The sequence below is a fragment of the Bufo gargarizans genome, chromosome 3 (genome assembly GCF_014858855.1).
Source record: "Bufo gargarizans isolate SCDJY-AF-19 chromosome 3, ASM1485885v1, whole genome shotgun sequence".
Lineage (NCBI taxonomy): Eukaryota > Metazoa > Chordata > Amphibia > Anura > Bufonidae > Bufo > Bufo gargarizans.
Window position 1 is genome coordinate 525,450,324 of NC_058082.1, and position 19,355 is coordinate 525,469,678.

General features: G+C 40.2%; 1 protein-coding gene across 1 annotated transcript in view; it reads left to right on the forward strand.

The window, feature by feature from the left end:
* IL1RAPL1 (interleukin 1 receptor accessory protein like 1) overlaps positions 1-19,355 on the forward strand; it is a 1,039,435-nt gene that overhangs the window by 783,811 nt on the left and 236,269 nt on the right. The gene's annotated exons all lie outside the window — the stretch shown is intronic.

Below are 19,355 nucleotides of genomic sequence, written 5' to 3' on the forward strand. Positions count from 1 at the left end.
GTCAAAGTGGATGTTGACAGTAAGAGGCAAGATAGAAGGTGCCAGCACCCAGCTCCAGGGAGCAGGTAAGTATGCTTCTCTTTGCAGGTCTGCCAAAGAGGGTGGGTTTGCCAAAATCGCCGCCAAAACTGGACAACCCATTTAAGAGCCCATTGTAATAGTGTAGCTACAACTATGGTAAGTATGTCAGGCCGAACTGGATGGACATGTCTTTTTTTGCTCTTATAAACTAAGGTACAATGTTACTATGTTAATGTGTCATCTTACTTATAATACCCAAAAGGCCAAATTTATTTTGTTTAGTTTATTTCCATAGCAGTTTCATATACTGTTATGTATGTTAGATCCATATCTTATGTATATGTTTACAATCTTTTTATTACTGATTATTTTATTATTATTATTCAATGCATCTGAAATAATAAACTCAATTTCCAAATTGTCTGACTAGACTCTTGAGCAATGAAACCATGTTTTGTGGAATGATAAAGCACACTTCTCTGTCTGGCAGTCTGTGATGGATCAGTCTGACCAATGCCAGAAGACCGTTACCTGCCTGACTGCATTGTGCTAACTATAAAGTTTGAGTGTGGAAGGATAATGCTGTGCGATTATTTTTTATTGCTTTGCCTAAGCTCCTCATTCCAGTGAAGGGAATTCTTAATGCTTCAGCATACCAAGGATTTTTAGAAAATTATATGCTTCCAACTTTGTGTGAACAGTTTGGTGACGGTCTTTTTTTTTCAGACTGTGCCCTAATGCATACAAATGTCATGGTTGGGTGAGTTTGGTGTGGAAGAGCTTTACTAGCCACACAGAGCCCTGACCTCAACCCATCTAACACCATTAGAATAAACTAGAATGGAGATTGCCAGCCAGGCCCTCTCATCCAACATTAGTGTTTGACCTCACAAATGCTTCTTCAGTTGATTGGGTTAAAAACTCATATTGAGAACTTAAAAATCTTGCAAAAAGCATTCCTTGAAGAGAGGAAGCTATTTCAGCTACAAATGGGGGGCTACTTCATATAAATTCCTATGGATGTAGAAAATGGGATGTCATGAAAGTCCAAAAAGGTCTACTGTGTAGGTGCCCCAATAATTTTGTCCAAATAGTATATATGTCTATGATTTTACCCCATTACTTCATAATTTCCTTCATTGACGTTGAACCAATGTTTGCTGAGTGTTCATTTATGATACAGATTTGTCCTTTTTACCTTTCCTCTTGGATTGACTTATCTTGAGATTAGTAGAACAAGATGACCCATTTTGCATACACCATATTTGTTGATGTGAAAACCCAGTCGTTGTGATGTGAGTTGCACATAACACTATGTTAAATTCATTCATAATGAAAGTCACTGGGCAATGTATACCACTGTGCATCTACAGTCATGGCCAAAAGTTTTAAGAATGACACAAATATTAGTTTTCACAAAGTTTGCTGCTAAACTGCTTTTAGATCTTTGTTTCAGTTGTTTCTGTGATGTAGTGAAATATAATTACACGCACTTCATACGTTTCAAAGGCTTTTATTGACAATTACATGACATTTATGCAAAGAGTCAGTATTTGCAGTGTTGGCCCTTCTTTTTCAGGACCTCTGCAATTCGACTGGGCATGCTCTCAATCAACTTCTGGGCCAATTCCTGACAGATAGCAACCCATTCTTTCATAATCACTTCTTGGAATTATGTCAGAAATAGTGGGTTTTTGTTTGTCCACCCGCCTCTTGAGGATTGACCACAAGTTCTCAATGAGATTAAAATCTGGGGAGTTTCCAGGCCATGGACCCAAAATGTCAACGTTTTGGTCCCCGAGCCACTTAGTTATCACTTTTGCCTTATGGCACGGTGCTCCATCGTGCTGGAAAATGCATTGTTATTTACCAAACTGTTGTTGGATTGTTGGAAGAAGTTGCTGTTGGAGGGTCTTTTGGTGCCATTCTTTATTCATGGCTGTGTTTTGCGGCAAAATTGTGAGTGAGCCCCTTCCCTTGGATGAGAAGCAACCCCACACATGAATGGTCTCAGGATGCTTTACTGTTGGCATGACACAGGACTGATGGTAGCGCTCACCTTTTCTTCTCTGGACAAGCCTTTTTCCTGATGCCCCAAACAATAGGAAAGAGGCTTCATCGGAGAATATGACTGCCCCAGTCCTCAGCAGTCCATTCACCAAACTTTCTGCAGAAGCTCAATCTGTCCCTGATGGGTTTTTTTTGGAGAGAAATGGCTTCTTTGCTGCCTTTCTTGACACCAGGCCATCTTCCAAAAGTCTTTGCCTCACTGTGCGTGGAGATGCGCTCACACCTGCCTGCTGCTATTCCTGAGCAAGCTCTGCACTTGTGGCCCTCCGATCCCGCAGCTGAATCCTCTTTAGGAGATGATCCTGGGACTTGCTGGACTTTCTTGGATGCCCTGAAGCATTCTTAACAAGAATTGAACCTCTTTCCTTGAAGTTCTTGATGATCCTATAAATTGGTGGTTGAGGTGCAATCTTAGTAGTCACAATATCCTTGCCTGTGAAGCCATTTTTATGCAATGCAATGATGGCTGCACGTGTTTCTTTGCAGGTCACCATGGTTAACAATGGAAGAACAATGATTTCAAGCATCACCCTCCTTTTAACATGTTAAGTCTGCCATTTTAACCCAATCAGCCTGACATAATGATCTCCAGCCTTGTGTTCGTCAACATTCTCAACTGAGTTAACAAGATGATTAATGAAATGATCTCAGCCGGTCCTTTAATGACAGCAATGAAATGTAGTGGAAAGTTTTTTGGGGATTAAGTAATTTTCATGGCAAAGAAGGACTATGCAATTCATCTGATCACTCTTCATAACAATTTGGAGTATATGCAAATTGCTATTATAAAAACTTAAGCAGCAACTTTTCCAATTTCCAATATTTGTGTCATTCTCAAAACTTTTGGCCACGACTGTACACAAACTGTTTGTCTAAGGTTTTCATCGGAGGTATACTTTGGGAGTATTTCTGAAAAAATACCTTCGGAGTATACTGCAAACACTCCAATGTGGGGCATACATTTAGTTTGTATTGATCCTAACATATTTATTTTCATATTTTTTTTATTGTTTTTGCATATGCCTTAAATCACAAAGGGCCTTCGATGCTAACTGAAATAATATTCTGTGTTCATATTTGTGTTCATGGGGGGTGCATCCTTTTGTTTCAACATAGCGGCTTGAATTTTATTATGTTTCTATGTGACTTGAAAATCCAATTATACAAATTAAAACATAACTCATTCAAAATTAAATATACAGTAAGCTGTTTTACCAAACACATTGCTGATAAGCCTCTAATTTGTTCCCCATAATGTTTAACAGAAGGTGCAGGTTTCTGTATATAGGGCTTTTCCCTTCAGTGCGTTTCCTCCCTCAATTAATACAATTCATAAATATTGATTGTTCCTGAACAGAATTTATGTCACGGGCTCGGTGTATCTGGGAACAGTTTCCCTTCAAGTTCAATATTAATCACATTAAAGCTGCAAGTTCCACTTACTCAGCAACTTTGAATTATATGGCAAAATACTATAAGTTAAATTGCTCTGGGCAATCTGAAATGTGACTACTGTCATGATTCACTAAAAATGGAATTGCATTGATCCCAGTCATCTGACACTGTATGAAAGAGGCTGTGAATGATGGCACCAAAATATTATGAGGAAAGATCCAAACTTCTATTCGGTGCCCATTAAAAGGCAAACAGATGAGATAAAATGTCCATATAACCTACTCGTTTCGCACAAACATTTACTTAATCATCATGGATCATGCTTTGTTATGCCATTATAAGCACTTGTGTAAAATGCGTAAGTAATATGAGCATAATTTGTTTCTCTTATCTGTTTGCCTTTTAATGGATACCGAATAAATGCTTCATTTTTAGAAGTTTGGATGTTTCTTCATAATATTTTGGTGACTTTGCACGCCTGAGTCAGGTGGTTGGATCCAGCTTTAGTGTCAACGTCTGCGATACACAGATCAGTGAGTCCTTCTGCACTGTTCACTTCATGTGATGAAGGGGCAATCCAGGAACATGACCTAAAATGTAGCAAAGATATAGATGTGAATTTTACCATATAATTAGATAACTATCAATAATAATGATCAATGGGGCAGCACGGTGGCTCATTGGTTAACACTAATGGGCATTTATGGGATATACAGCCCTTTCTTAAGATCACAGAAACAATTTATGATTATGAAGAAAGGGCCTGTACGGCCCAGAAATGTGTTGTCATATCAATAAAGTAAAATTTCTTATACTTACCAGGCTCTGCCCTCCATGAATATACAAGCGCTTCTTCATAAACCAGCAACTATGATAACTAGAAAGCATCCAACTAGCACCTGTAAGTGGTTGTCTCTATAAGTGAAGGAGCGCCCATCTGCCTGTTGATTGACAGGGGCATACATCTTGCTTGCTCCTACCTAGCTAGTGTTTGCACCATAGCTTGGAGTAGCACCACCATGGCAAAGACTCTACTTCTGCTTTGGGAGCAGAGACTGTTCATGTCCCATTACCCAGAAGTGGAGAAATGCATGTGCAGTCACAGCCCTTGATGAAGAAGCAGATCGTCTGCACCAGTGCTCGGAGAAGCCACCAATGCAGGAGCCAGATTGTCAGTGCCAGACAAGATGTATGCCCTCACAATCAACAGACAGGTGGGCATTGCTTCATCAGTGGGGACAACCATTTCTAGGTGAAGACCTCTTTCCAATAAGATAAATTGATTCGTTAGAATCGATTCACTCATTCATACATCCAACCAAAATCTAACCAAGTCATTTTTGTCTGATGGTTGGCTTTACATAGAACTAAACCATGTATGTGAATGTGTGTAGCCTAAAGCCTTATTTACACGTCAGTGATTTCCATCAGGGATTGTGGGTGAAAACCAGGATTGGAGAGATAAGGTGTAAGGGAAAGATCTTCCCCTGTTCTGTGTTTAGAGCCGCACCAGGTTTGGGCTCAAATCCATAGATGGAAATCACTGACCGAACACTGACTTTGTGAATAAGGCATCAGACGTTTACCATGTAATGTTATTGCTGATTCAAAATGCTCTTCCCAAATCCTATTACACATTCTTTTAAGTGATCTCTCAAGATAGTGAATACAAATCAGCTTGCATTTCTCACGGAAAAGAGCAAAAGATAATTTGCGTTCTGTGCTATGCAGCTGCTGCCAAACTTTAAAAGGAACTGTTCCCAGATGGTGGAAGGGCATTTATATAAAACTAAGGTGAAACAAAGGATCATCGTTTTCACTGATCTTAGTTTGTCTAGAAAGCATTAACCTGCATGTGGTTATTAAAAAGTTCCCAATTCTTAGAAAAGAGGATTATCTTGTGTTTCTGGGGACGCATCATACCCATAACGGCTCTTTTTTCTATTTTACTGCAGTGATTGATTATCTATCTTGAGGTTTAAAAACTTAGTGTGGTGGTTTTTGGACAAAAAAATAAAAAATAACATTTTTAATACAGCATCATGGAAGATAGTTTTCATATATAGAACATATTTAGCTTTGAGTAAAATTGTTAGTGTGGTATCCGAATGCATTTATCATGTAGAGAAAGTTAATACAAGGCATTGACTAATGTATTGTGAATGTCCATATTGTCTCATTTTTCCATCACATTATACACTGCTTATTTCCATAGTTACAACCACCCTGCAATCCATCAGAAAAAATGCCAGCCTCCCTAGTGGCCGGGACCGTGGGAGCTCACATAGGCTGGCGCTTTCTTCTATAGTGTACAAGCACAGCCACCGCTCACTGCTGGACTGCAGGGTGGTCGTAAACATGGAAACTTTCTCTGCATAATAAAGACTATATACTGAAGTGGAAAAAACCCTTTAACCACCTCCCGACCGCTGTACGCGTATATGCGTCCGGGAGGTGGTTGCTTTACTCCTCCTGGACGCATATACGCGTCTTCTCGCGAGACGCGAGATTTCCTGTGAACGCGCGCGCACAGGCGCGCGCGCTCACAGGAACAGAAGGTAAGCGAGTGGATCTCCAGCCTGCCAGCGGCGATCGCTCGCTGGCAGGCTGGAGATCCGAATTTTTTAACCCCTAACAGGTATATTAGACGCTGTTTTCATAACAGCGTCTAATATACCTCCTACCTGGTCCTCTGGTGGTCCCTTTTGTTAGGATCGACCACCAGAGGACTCAGGTAGGTCAGTACAGTCCCACCAAACACCACACTACACTACACTACACCCCCCCCCCGTCACTTATTAACCCCTTATAAACCCCTGATCACCCATGATCACCCCATATAAACTCCCTGATCACCCCCCTGTCATTGATCACCGCCCTGTCATTGATCACCCCCCTGTCAGGCTCCGTTCAGACGTCCGTATGATTTTTACGGATCCAAGGATACATGGATCGGATCCGCAAAAAGCATACGGACGTCTGAATGGAGCCTTACAGGGGGGTGATCAATGACAGGCGGGTGATCACCCATATACACTCCCTGATCACCCCCTGTCATTGATCACCCCCCTGTCATTGATCACCCCCCTGTAAGGCTCCATTCAGACGTCCGCATGATTTTTACGGATCCGATCCATGTATCCATGGATCCGTAAAAATCATGCGGACGTCTGAATGGAGCCTTACAGGGGGGGTGATCAGTGACAGGGGGGTGATCACCCTGATTACCCTGATCACCCCCTGTCATTGATAACCCCCCTGTAAGGCTCCATTCAGACGTCCGCATGCGTTCTGTGGATCCGATCCATGTATCCATGGATCCGTAAAAATCATGCGGACGTCTGAATGGAGCCTTACAGGGGGGGTGATCAGTGACAGGGGGGTGATCACCCTGATTACCCTGATCACCCCCTGTCATTGATAACCCCCCTGTAAGGCTCCATTCAGACGTCCGCATGCGTTCTGTGGATCCGATCCATGTATCCATGGATCTGTAAAAATCATGCGGACGTCTGAATGGAGCCTTACAGGGGGGGGTGATCAGTGACAGGGGGGTGATCACCCTGATTACCCTGATCACCCCCTGTCATTGATAACCCCCCTGTAAGGCTCCATTCAGACGTCCGCATGCGTTCTGTGGATCCGATCCATGTATCCATGGATCTGTAAAAATCATGCGGACGTCTGAATGGAGCCTTACAGGGGGGGGGTGATCAGTGACAGGGGGGTGATCACCCTGATTACCCTGATCACCCCCTGTCATTGATAACCCCCCTGTAAGGCTCCATTCAGACGTCCGCATGCGTTCTGTGGATCCGATCCATGTATCCATGGATCCGTAAAAAATCATGCGGATGTCTGAATGGAGCCTTACAGGGGGGGTGATCAGTGACAGGGGGGTGATCACCCTGATTACCCTGATCACCCCCTGTCATTGATAACCCCCCTGTAAGGCTCCATTCAGACGTCCGCATGCGTTCTGTGGATCCGATCCATGTATCCATGGATCCGTAAAAATCATGCGGACGTCTGAATGGAGCCTTACAGGGGGGGTGATCAGTGACAGGGGGGTGATCACCCTGATTACCCTGATCACCCCCTGTCATTGATAACCCCCCTGTAAGGCTCCATTCAGACGTCCGCATGCGTTTTGTGGATCCGATCCATGTATCCATGGATCCGTAAAAAATCATGCGGATGTCTGAATGGAGCCTTACAGGGGGGGTGATCAGTGACAGGGGGGTGATCACCCTGATCACCCTGATCACCCCCTGTCATTGATAACCCCCCTGTAAGGCTCCATTCAGACGTCCGCATGCGTTCTGTGGATCCGATCCATGTATCCATGGATCCGTAAAAAATCATGCGGATGTCTGAATGGAGCCTTACAGGGGGGGTGATCAGTGACAGGGGGGTGATCACCCTGATTACCCTGATCACCCCCTGTCATTGATAACCCCCCTGGAAGGCTCCATTCAGACGTCCGCATGCGTTCTGTGGATCCGATCCATGTATCCATGGATCCGTAAAAAATCATGCGGATGTCTGAATGGAGCCTTACAGGGGGGGTGATCAGTGACAGGGGGGTGATCAGGGAGTCTATATGGGTGATCACCCCCCTGTCATTGATCACCCCCCTGTCATTGATCACCCCCCCCCCCCCCCCCCGGTAAGGCTCCATTCAGACATTTTTTTTGGCACAAGTTAGCGGAAATTTTTTGTTTGTTTTTGTTTTTGTTTTTTCTTACAAAGTCTCATATTCTACTAACTTGTGTCAAAAAATAAAATCTCACATGGACGCACCATACCCCTCACGGAATCCAAATGCGTAAACATTTTTAGACATTTATATTCCAGACTTCTTCTCACGCTTTAGGGCCCCTAAAAAGCCAGGGCAGTATAAATACCCCACATGTGACCCCATTTCGGAAAGAAGACACCCCAAGGTATTCCGTGAGGGGCAGATTGAGTCCATGAAAGATTGAAATTTTTGTCCTAAGTTAGCGGAAAGTGAGACTTTGTGAGAAAAAAATAAATAAAAAATCAATATCCGCTAACTTATGCAAAAAAAAAAAAAAATTCTAGGAACTCGCCAGGCCCCTCGTTGAATACCTTGGGGTGTCTTCTTTCCAAAGTGGGGTCACATGTGGGGTATTTATACTGCCCTGGCTTTTTAGGGGCCCGAAAGTGTGAGAAGAAGTCTGGGATCCAAATGTCTAAAAATGCCCTCCTAAAAGGAATTTGGGCCCCTTTGCGCATCTAGGCTGCAAAAAAGTGTCACACATCTGGTATCGCCGTACTCAGGAGAATGTGTTGGGGAATGTGTTTTGGGGTGTCATTTTACATATACCCATGCTGGGTGAGAAAAATATCTTGGTCAAATGCCAACTTTGTATAAAAAAATGGGAAAAGTTGTCTTTTGCCAAGATATTTCTCTCACCCAGCATGGGTATATGTAAAATGACACCCCAAATCACATTCCCCAACTTATCCTGAGTACGGCGATACCAGATGTGTGACACTTTTTTGATGCCAAGGTGGGCAAAGGGGCACATATTCAAAGTGCACCTTTCGGATTTCACCGGTCATTTTTTACAGATTTTGATTGCAAAGTACTTCTCACACATATGGGCCCCTAAATTGCCAGGGCAGTATAACTACGCCACAAGTGACCCCATTTTGGAAAGAAGACAGCCCAAGGTATTCCGTGAGGGGCATGGCGAGTTCCTAGAATTTTTTATTTTTTGTCGCAAGTTATTGGAATATGAGACTTTGTAAGGAAAAAAGAGAAAACAAAAAAAATCATCATTTTCCGCTAACTTGTGACAAAAAATAAAAAATTCTAGGAACTCGCCATGCCCCTCACGGAATACCTTGGGGTGTCTTCTTTCCAAAATGGGGTCACTTGTGGCGTAGTTATACTGCCCTGGCAATTTAGGGGCCCAAATGTGTGAGAAGTACCTTGCAATCAAAATGTGTAAAAAATGGCCTGCAAAATCTGAAAGGTGCACTTTGGAATATGTGCCCCTTTGCCCACCTTGGCTGCAAAAAAGTGTGACACATCTGGTATCGCCGTACTCAGGAGAAGTTGGGGAATGTGTTTTGGGGTGTCATTTTACATATACCCATGCTGGATGAGAGAAATATCTTGGCAAAAGACAACTTTTCCCATTTTTTTATACAAAGTTGGCATTTGACCAAGATATTTTTCTCACCCAGCATGGGTATATGTAAAATGACACCCCAAAACACATTGCCCAACTTCTCCTGAGTACGGCGATACCAGATGTGTCACACTTTTTTGCTGCCAAGGTGGGCAAAGGGGCGCATATTCCACAGTGCACCTTTTGGATTTCACCGGTCATTTTTTACACATTTTGATTGCAAAGTTCTTCTCACACATTTGGGCCCCTAAATTGCCAGGGCAGTATAACTACCCCACAAGTGACCCCATTTTGGAAAGAAGACACCCCAAGGTATTCTGTGAGGGGCATGGTGAGTTCCTAGAATTTTTTATTTTTTGTCGCAAGTTAGTGGAATATGAGACTTTGTAAGAAAAAATAAAAAAAATAAAATCATCATCATTTTCCGCTAACTTGTGACAAAAAATAAAAAGTTCTATGAACTCACTATGCCCATCAGCGAATACCTTAGGGTGTCTACTTTCCGAAATGGGGTCATTTGTGGGGTTTTTCTACTGTCTGGGCATTGTAGAACCTCAGGAAACATGACAGGTGCTCAGAAAGTCAGAGCTGTTTCAAAAAGCGGAAATTCACATTTTTGTACCATAGTTTGTAAATGCTATAACTTTTACCCAAACCATTTTTTTTTTGCCCAAACATTTTTTTTTTATCAAAGACATGTAGAACAATAAATTTGGCGAAAAATTTATATATGGATGTCGTTTTTTTTGCAAAATTTTACAGCTGAAAGTGAAAAATGTCATTTTTTTGCAAAAAAATCGTTACATTTTGATTAATAACAAAAAAAGTAAAAATGCCAGCAGCAATGAAATACCACCAAATGAAAGCTCCATTAGTGAGAAGAAAAGGAGGTAAAATTCATTTGGGTGGTAAGTTGCATGACCGAGCGATAAACGGTGAAAGTAGTGTAGTGCCGAAGTGTAAAAAGTGCTCTGGTCATGAAGGGGGATTCACCTAGCGGGGCTGAAGTGGTTAAGGTACTGTTATGGGCTAGTGGTAAAATAAGAAAAGTCCAACACACAGGAACGTATGGTTGACACCACACACATACACTGAGGACCTGGCTGAGCGGAGGGCTGATTATATGGGCGGTGCTCAGTGGTAAAGAACATGAGCATAAATATAATTCAATAAAAAAATATGATCCATGGAACTCACCCAACTTCTGTGTAGTTCCTTTTTATTGAAAAAGGTGAATGATATACAGGGAGTAGCACTCAGCAGAAGCAATCGGTCTACAACCGTTTTGCATTGTCCGACGCTTTTTCAAGGCCTTGGCCAGTTCTGCTCACTGCTGCTCCTTGTATATTGTGCACCTTTTTCAATAAAGAGGAATTACACAGACGTTGGGTGAGTGCCGTGGAATATCAGTTTTTTTTTTATTGTAGAATAAGAGAATGCATGTCCTTACTAAACATCAAATGGCATTTAAAAGAAATGGGATCTGATGTCAAAATGAACGTATGCAGTTATAGGTCAGCCAGCTGCTGCCATGGTAAATTAAATGAAATGCATCAAGGTGCCTACACTGCCTAGATGTACGTGATAAGAACATAGTTTTACCATTTTGTTAGACATATATTGATACCAGTCTGACATAGAACATAGCTTTGAAAGCTTCTGTAAAAAAAAAGAGATGGATTTCCTTATTTCTCTGTCCACATCACTGAGGTGGACACACATTATTGGTTCCATCCTTTAACTGCTAATAGTCAGATCTACTTTTAGAAGCTGCAGCAGAAACGACATGTCCCCTGAGCAAGGACACACCTCTGAGCTATGATAGGGAGCTTCAGCAGAAAGGACAAGTGAAATGAGAAATGACAAACCCCTTGAGCTGCCAGCTTGAAATAAATCTAGCAGAGCTATTGGAGGAATGAATGAGGAGATCTCTTGAACCATGTGATGCATAGGGCTGGTTCTAGCTTTGCTAGAAATATACATTATATATAAATACATTATATATAAAAATGTGGTTTGCAAACTTCGCCAAAGATAATCAAGAAATCTGATTTATTACAAATTATTTTGTCACAAATCGCTATAAATCTGGTATACCCAGGCCACTCTGCCTTTAGGTATGGCCACACAGAGCGACCATGCTGTGGGTGGGTTGTGGCCACTCTGCAGGGAACAACCATGCAGTCAATTAGTCCGCAGCTGCCATTTATTTAATAATGAAGACCCTAACATGTCATGATAAGGGTCTCTGTGGTTTGACCTGAAACTCACAGACGTTATGTGAATTACTTGAGTTTATCTGCATGAAGAAATAAAAGCTGTGTGTAATTTTTTGAAAGCTGGACTTCCTCTATTTATTTTTTCATATATGATTCAGTGCCGTGTTCCCAGCACCGCCCGTGCTTCCACCTTTAATTAATCCAGGTGAGCTTGGCTACTTTTTTCTAATAGTGAAGACGCACTGTATAGTCCGTCTTCATTGTTAAAGACCGCACACCTTAATGCACCTTTAAACAGGAGCTGTTGCTGTTATGAGGTTTGGCTGGTTAAGTGTTGGCACAATATGCAAATGATTGCTGTTCTGGTCTGCAATCTCCTGCAGGTTATTTTACAGTAAACACAGAATATTAATTAGCTCTGGCATACCCACTTCTCCATCCCTAGCTCTCTCCTTCCCTACAGGTGGGAGCCCTTCTTCTGACATCTGCTTTTCTTCCCTTTCCACATCATCTAATATCGATGACAATATGTCATCAGGAGCATCCAGATCCTCCTCTTCTCCTCTCTCTGCATCTTGCTGACTTTTCTAGGACATGGAGACTTTGAAATAAAGCCAACAAAATATGAGAATGCTTATCATTAAGACCTGACCCTCCTAAGGGGTGCAAACTGGATGGTATTGGTTGCCACGCTGGCAGTGGAATAAAAATGTCTTCCATCTTATTGGTATTGAATGAGATTTATGGCTGATGTAGGAATAAGTAAATGTAGGAGTAAATAAAACTGATGCAGATTAAGTCTCCCTGCACTCCCCTTCCACAAAGCGCAAGGAAATTCTGGTTCTTTACACATCAAAGTTTTCCTAAACTTCTGACTGACTTTTTACATTAATCATATGATAACCCCCTTAAATAATATAAATCATTTAACTCCCTTAAATACAATAAATCAAAAACCAACCCCCTGAATCATAGATGTTCTTGTTCTGACAACATTTCTTGAGTGCCTTACTGGTCTTTACTTTCTGGTCCTACTCGCAGGGGAATATATGGGGAAGGACCAGTAAGCTTTACATATTTATTTTCTTAAGCTGTCCAATGTACTGTATGGCATCCTCGATATGTTGTATACATCTGCAATTTGTAAATCAGTTTACAGTGTGACATATCTTAGGAAATGACAGATTATAATTTACTATTCAAGTAAATTAAACATTGTTCTTATAGGAGATTGTAATTGAAGTAAAGTATGATGCTTTGGGGTGATTCTGTGACATACTGGGTGCAGTATATGAACTGGATCTCACAAACATACTGCATGTATCACAGTCTATGAGCTACCAGATGGAGTTTAGTATGAGCACCATGACAATGCACTGTGCAACAGGTGCTTGATTATCCCCATCATCTTGAGGGAATATGGACCATCTGTACAAAAAAGTAAAATGCTTTAGAGTGATTCTCACTGTAACCTCTAGTGTACTACACCTGAGATTCTTGCTCTGAGTCAATGTACTGTAAAATAGCAATTTTAACTGAAGTATGAATAAGTGCCTTTTGTAAGTGCTTTCATACTGGATTTATTTTTCTCTCAAAGCAATGGGCTCTAAGTAAATACAGAAAATATTAGCTCGCCATGCCCATATGCCCTGTGCAAATATATTTGTGACATCATAACATAAACTATTGTCTTGCACACTTTTGTCACTCATCAATCTTCTAGTATCAATTTCTTGTATGTGAGTGTTACCTAGAGTGAATTACCTGTGAATAAGAGGAGGAGAGCATGTTCACACTTCTGGAAATTCATGCCTGAGGGGGATATCAAGGGCTATAACTACTAATTCTCCAAATAATAATACTAATATAGAGCCAGGATTGGTAGTGATATAGTTCACAACAGGTCTACTTTTGGTTTAATGTGTGTTTAAATTGAATTTATCCTACATACAATTAAAAGTTTACATTACAGTCAGGTTAAGGCTGGCCACACTTTAGATAACTGTAAGTTGACCACTTCTTCAGATGACAACTATTCCTGCCTTATTTCATTTGGGAGAGGGGAGTAATAGACAATAGTCAGCAGCTAATCTCCCATATGAACAGAAGGTAAGGTGCACAGTTTTTTATCTTGCTTGATCTTTCTTTCTCTTGGCATCTGCTTGTCTACAAACTCCTGGGTCCATCACATTTAGCCTTTGATTACTTACCCTTTCTTATGATCTAACTTTTTTGTCTGTTAAAGGGGTTTAACCCTTACCTACCTCTCACTAAAGATGCCAGTAGGGGAAACACATCTGGAACGAGCTTATATAGTTAGAGTAGGGTTCATTAGGCTCAACTTTTTAGGGTTTGGGCAGGTACCTTCCAAGGCCAGTGTAGAACAACCCTGTAGCTAGCTTGATATCTAGATTATACAAATTGAATCAGCTCGCCTCCATCCACTAGGTTGGTGAACAAATACAGGACTTGCTCCCAGATGATATGTGGAAAATAAAAGTTTGTTCAGCACTCATATAAAATCAATCATACTTTATTTGGTATTGAAACATATAGAAACATTTAAAATCAATTTGGCTTACGAGTTTCTAGTGGAAAACTTTTTTCCATAGCATATCCTAGCATAGCTATCTATTTCCTTACATTGATGTCTTACAGCAATACCATACTACAACTGTGGAGTATAAACACTCCTTGCCAACAAAGGTAACCATTAGGTATGGGTGACAGTGTGATCAGTTCGATTACTGGTTGGCCACTGTAATTTTATTTTTTATTGGTTTTAACTTATGGATTAATGTTACGTTTTAGAGGCATTTTTATGCAGTTATTGATAATTTTGATAATCTTGTATTATTCTGTGATATCAATCAGAATGCCCCTACCACACACATTCATTTGAAAGGCAATTCTACCATTATTGACAAATTTAGACAACTCTTCTGTGTATGACCAAATTTGCATAATGAACTTGTAGCATAATGATAATCAGGAGACAACCAAGATGCATATTCAGACTTTCAAACATCAACAGCAAAATCTTGCTCATACTTGAGGCCCTGTAGACTTTCACTGGTGATTTGAGCACGGCCAGGTTGTGTATGGTAAATGATTTGAAATTATGTCTGTTGGCTTTATACAGTTCATCATTTATGTTGTCAATGTAACGGGTCCCTTGGTCCTTGAATTCTACATGGCATAAGGTAAATGCCTAGCCCACATAATAGTCCATGCAAAATGTCCACTTCATCTTTCATACATATATTTTGTATGGAAAACACAAAAGCAATCCTATTTAAAAATCAACATACTCTACACCCAAGGAAGTACTGGTCGATGAATTGCAAGCTGTGATCCTTTATAATGAACACAACAATTTTAATTAACTTTAGAGCCTTTCACCGAGCTTTTGGAGCCTCACAGGTCTTATCATTTGTTCTTGTGATGCTGTTGTTTTTGTAATAACAATAATCTCATCACATATTCTCCCTGGATACACATTTATTTATGTTATCGCATGTTTATTAAATGATGCCATGTTCCTCAATAGTACATATTTCTTGCAATATTTGTGGTGATAACATGACCTGTTCACAAAATGAAATGTGACATTCTAGGGCTATAATTAATATGTCCCTATAGATATGCTAGACCTCTCATGAGCTGACAGTAGAAATGAAACACTTCAATTTAATTGCTGGTTAAACTTACAGTATTGTGAATTGGAGTTTCATATTGTTATCTTCTGCTTATATAATTACTGCTTGTTAAGTATAATAGGCACTTATATCTGCCATGCTCCCCATTGCTAACCATTATTTATTGTTCAACAAAGTAGAAACAGTAGAAAACAGGGGCTCTTCATTTCCAGTAAGAAACAATATAACCTATATTTAATTGAAAGGCAAGTCAGGAAATAATCAAAGAGTATTTATATTAGTTAATGCTTTATTTTAATAGGGTAGTACAGGAAATTACTGTAAATCCAGAGAGTTAAGGGTTATAACCCATATAAGCATAACGCTTAGATATGCCTTCAATGTCAGATAGGTGTGAGTTCCACCTCTGGGACATGCTCCTATCTCCAGAATAGGGACCGCAAAGTAAAGGAAACTACATGGTGCATGTCTGGCTTGCTCTCCTTTCACTGCCATTTGAGTTCCAAAAATAGTTAAGCAAGGGTGCTTGTATATTTAGGGAAATCCCATAGCAGTCAATGAAGAGTGCAGAGCTCATGCACAGCCAGGTCTCCTTTCACTGCTACAGGACTGCTGGAAAGACTTGAGCCAGTACTCATCTATTTTTGGAACTCCCATAATGGTGCATAAGAAGGGAGGTGTTTGCACGGTGCTCTCTTCTTTACTTTGGGGGGCCCATTCTGGATATAGGAATGAATTCCAGAGAAGAGACCCATGCCTATCTGACATTGATTGCATATCCTAAGGATGTCTGAGATGGGAATACCCCTTTAAGTCCACAAACATGATTATTTGAGCTATCTCATGAATACAACCCTGTCCATATGGACATATGCATTATTAGAGCTTCTACAGATTATAGAGTGGGGTTCCTTGCTCACCTCCCTTCCCCCTTATTGGCCAGATCACCTGTTTGCTGGCCAGATTCATTTTCTAAAGTCATGCCTCTAATGAGACATTTAGACGATCAGTCAAAGAATTTGGTCAATGAATGACTTTGAGCCATTCTAATAGTCACAAGCAAAGAAAGTCACATAGAAATAAAAGGGACAGACATTTAGTGTAACCAAGGTGAGATCAAGGTAACTTAGGTTAGCGGTTGTCCAAAGTTTGACCTCATACAGATGTAGTAGAGTTAACACACATGCTTTATGAGACGTGTTATCTAAACTAAATGTGTTAAGCAAACACCTTAAATTGCTTTTCAAGATAACAAGATGAGTTAATAAATTTAATTGTTTGTGTGTTAACCCTGCTACATCTGTAGATCCTGTTGTAAGTTTCATTATCAACATAAAATGTGTGCTTTGGTGTCCTATTAATAAATCTCCTTTTTCTTAATGTGGAGAACAAAGACATGTAGCAGTAGCTCCTAACACAAACGGCATTTAAGTTTAGTTTAGTATATGCATGTGATTATATGTGAATATACAGTTGTGTTTAAAATAATAGCAGTGTACATACACACAAATGCAATGGGAACACTACACATTCTATTCCAAATCAAAACATGAAGAAAACATATATCAAATTTGTGTTATTCCTAAAATAAAAAAAATTAAGAAAAGTGAATATTAGACTGTTCAAAAAAATAGCAGTGTTTGTATTCTTCTTTACAAACTCATTCACTATATAAATTGAAAGATGTTTGAAGATTTTGCTTTCCTATGAACCACTTAACTAATATTTAGTTGTATAACCACTGTTTCTGAGAACTGCTGTACATCAGTGTTGCATGGAGTCAACCAACTTCTGGCCCCCTGTGAACAGGTATTCCAGCCCAGGATGATTGGACTACATTCCACAGTTCTTCTCTATTTCTTAGTTTTGCCTCAGAAACTAAATTTTTGATGTCACCCACACATGTTTTCTATTGGATTAAGATCCGGGGATTGGGCTGACCACTCCATAACGTCACTTCTGTTGGTCTGGACCCAAGATGTTGCACATTTACTGGTGTGTTTAGGGTTGTTGTCTTGTTGGAACACCCATTTCAAGGGCATTTCCTCTTCAGCATAAGGCAGCATGACCTCTTCAATTATTTTGATGTATTTAAACTGATCCATGATCCCTGATATGCGATAAATACTGCTACTAATTGAACTCCACACTGCTACTATTTTGAACATGCCCCTTTCAATTAGTGAATCAATTACACAGAATTAGCAGCATACATGTCATGACTGTAGGGTCTGTTGGGTTTCTATTACTCTACTACACCTTCTAGTAAATTATTTGCTATGTAGAAATATAATTTCTACCAAAATCAGTGATTGATCAGGTTAGTGATGTCTGACTGTTATTATTTTGAACACAACTGTATACGGTATGTGTCATGATATGTGTGCTACTCCTTCCTAGAGTGGCTCCTTCTTCTGTAATCATGACTACAATGGTAGCCACTACCAAGGATGCTTTCTCTCCTATATGGACTCATTGTTATGGCATCACATACTATCAGCCCATATGATACAGGAGGTAGTGTTTTAAGCATCAACTCAATATATAGTTCTTATGCCTGTAAAAGAAATATATTGTACTAAGGATAAGGAAAAATATAGATTACATCTAAGCATAGTCTTCTGATGACATCATCTAAAGTATATGTTATTTGTTGTCAAAAAGAAGTGATAGTTAGGAAAAAAAGGTTTCAAGTATGCCATGCATTCTACTCATGGTCACAGAAATAAAGTGGAAAAAATGGCAGCAGCTGGCTCAAATTGGGTTTAAAATAATAAAAGAACAGATACTTGTTACACCTTTCCTCTACCATTGTATTAAAGTGCAGCCCAGGTGCCCATTGGTGTCAACTTCCTGGTCCTATCTCAACTTATAGGAAAAGCCAGCTCATCTAACCACTGGCTAAGAGAAGTTATCACCACAGTCAGTGGTTGGCTGAGCAAGCCCTTTCAAGCATTTTGTGTGTGTAAGCATGGGGCCAGGAATTAGATAAACAAGAACATGGACAGTGTCAGTTTAGGCACTTCTTTTTATACCAATCTGAGCCCATTCCCACTTTATTCTCTCTGGAGAACAAATTTAATAATAATTTTTAAGTAGTGATGACAGGACCATTTTGGTGGGAATTAGCACTACAGCAACCAATATTTGTATGAGTCCAGTCTATTTTTGTATAGTCGTTATCAGGCTCATTATTTCTTATAACTTTTTGTTTTGTATTTTTTTATTTTTTTATTTGTCTTGGACTCTTCTGGCATTGGATCAAGTATAAAGTATGCTAATTTAACATATAATGATTTTGAGAATGTAGTCTACATAGTAGAACCAAATGAAAATATAGCTTTACAATTGATGAATAGGTGATTCATCTAAAAAACAGTGCACCTTTACCATATTGAAGTATTCCCTAAATGTTGTTTTTAAAGTGGCACTGTACTTTAATTTAACTTTTGATATGTGGGGACATATGAAAAGTTTATATCAATGGATGTCTGAGTGCTGAAACCCCTACTGATCTTTAGAACAAGTAGAGAAGCATAGGCTTGCTGCACAAGATGGACCCACCAATTTTCTATTGAGTCCGTCTCGCTTCCTGTCCAGCAGTGAGGAGAGAGAATGCATTAGGACAGGGATGCCTAACTTGCAGCCCTCCAGATGTTGAAAAAATACAACTCCCAGCATGCCCTGACAGCCTACAGCTATCAGAGCATGTTGGGAATTGGAGGGCCGCAGGTTGGGCATCCCTGCACTAGGAGAACACTTCTCTCCCTTCATTCTAAAGATTGTGGGGGTCTCAGAGCTCAGATCTTCACCAATCTAAACTTTTT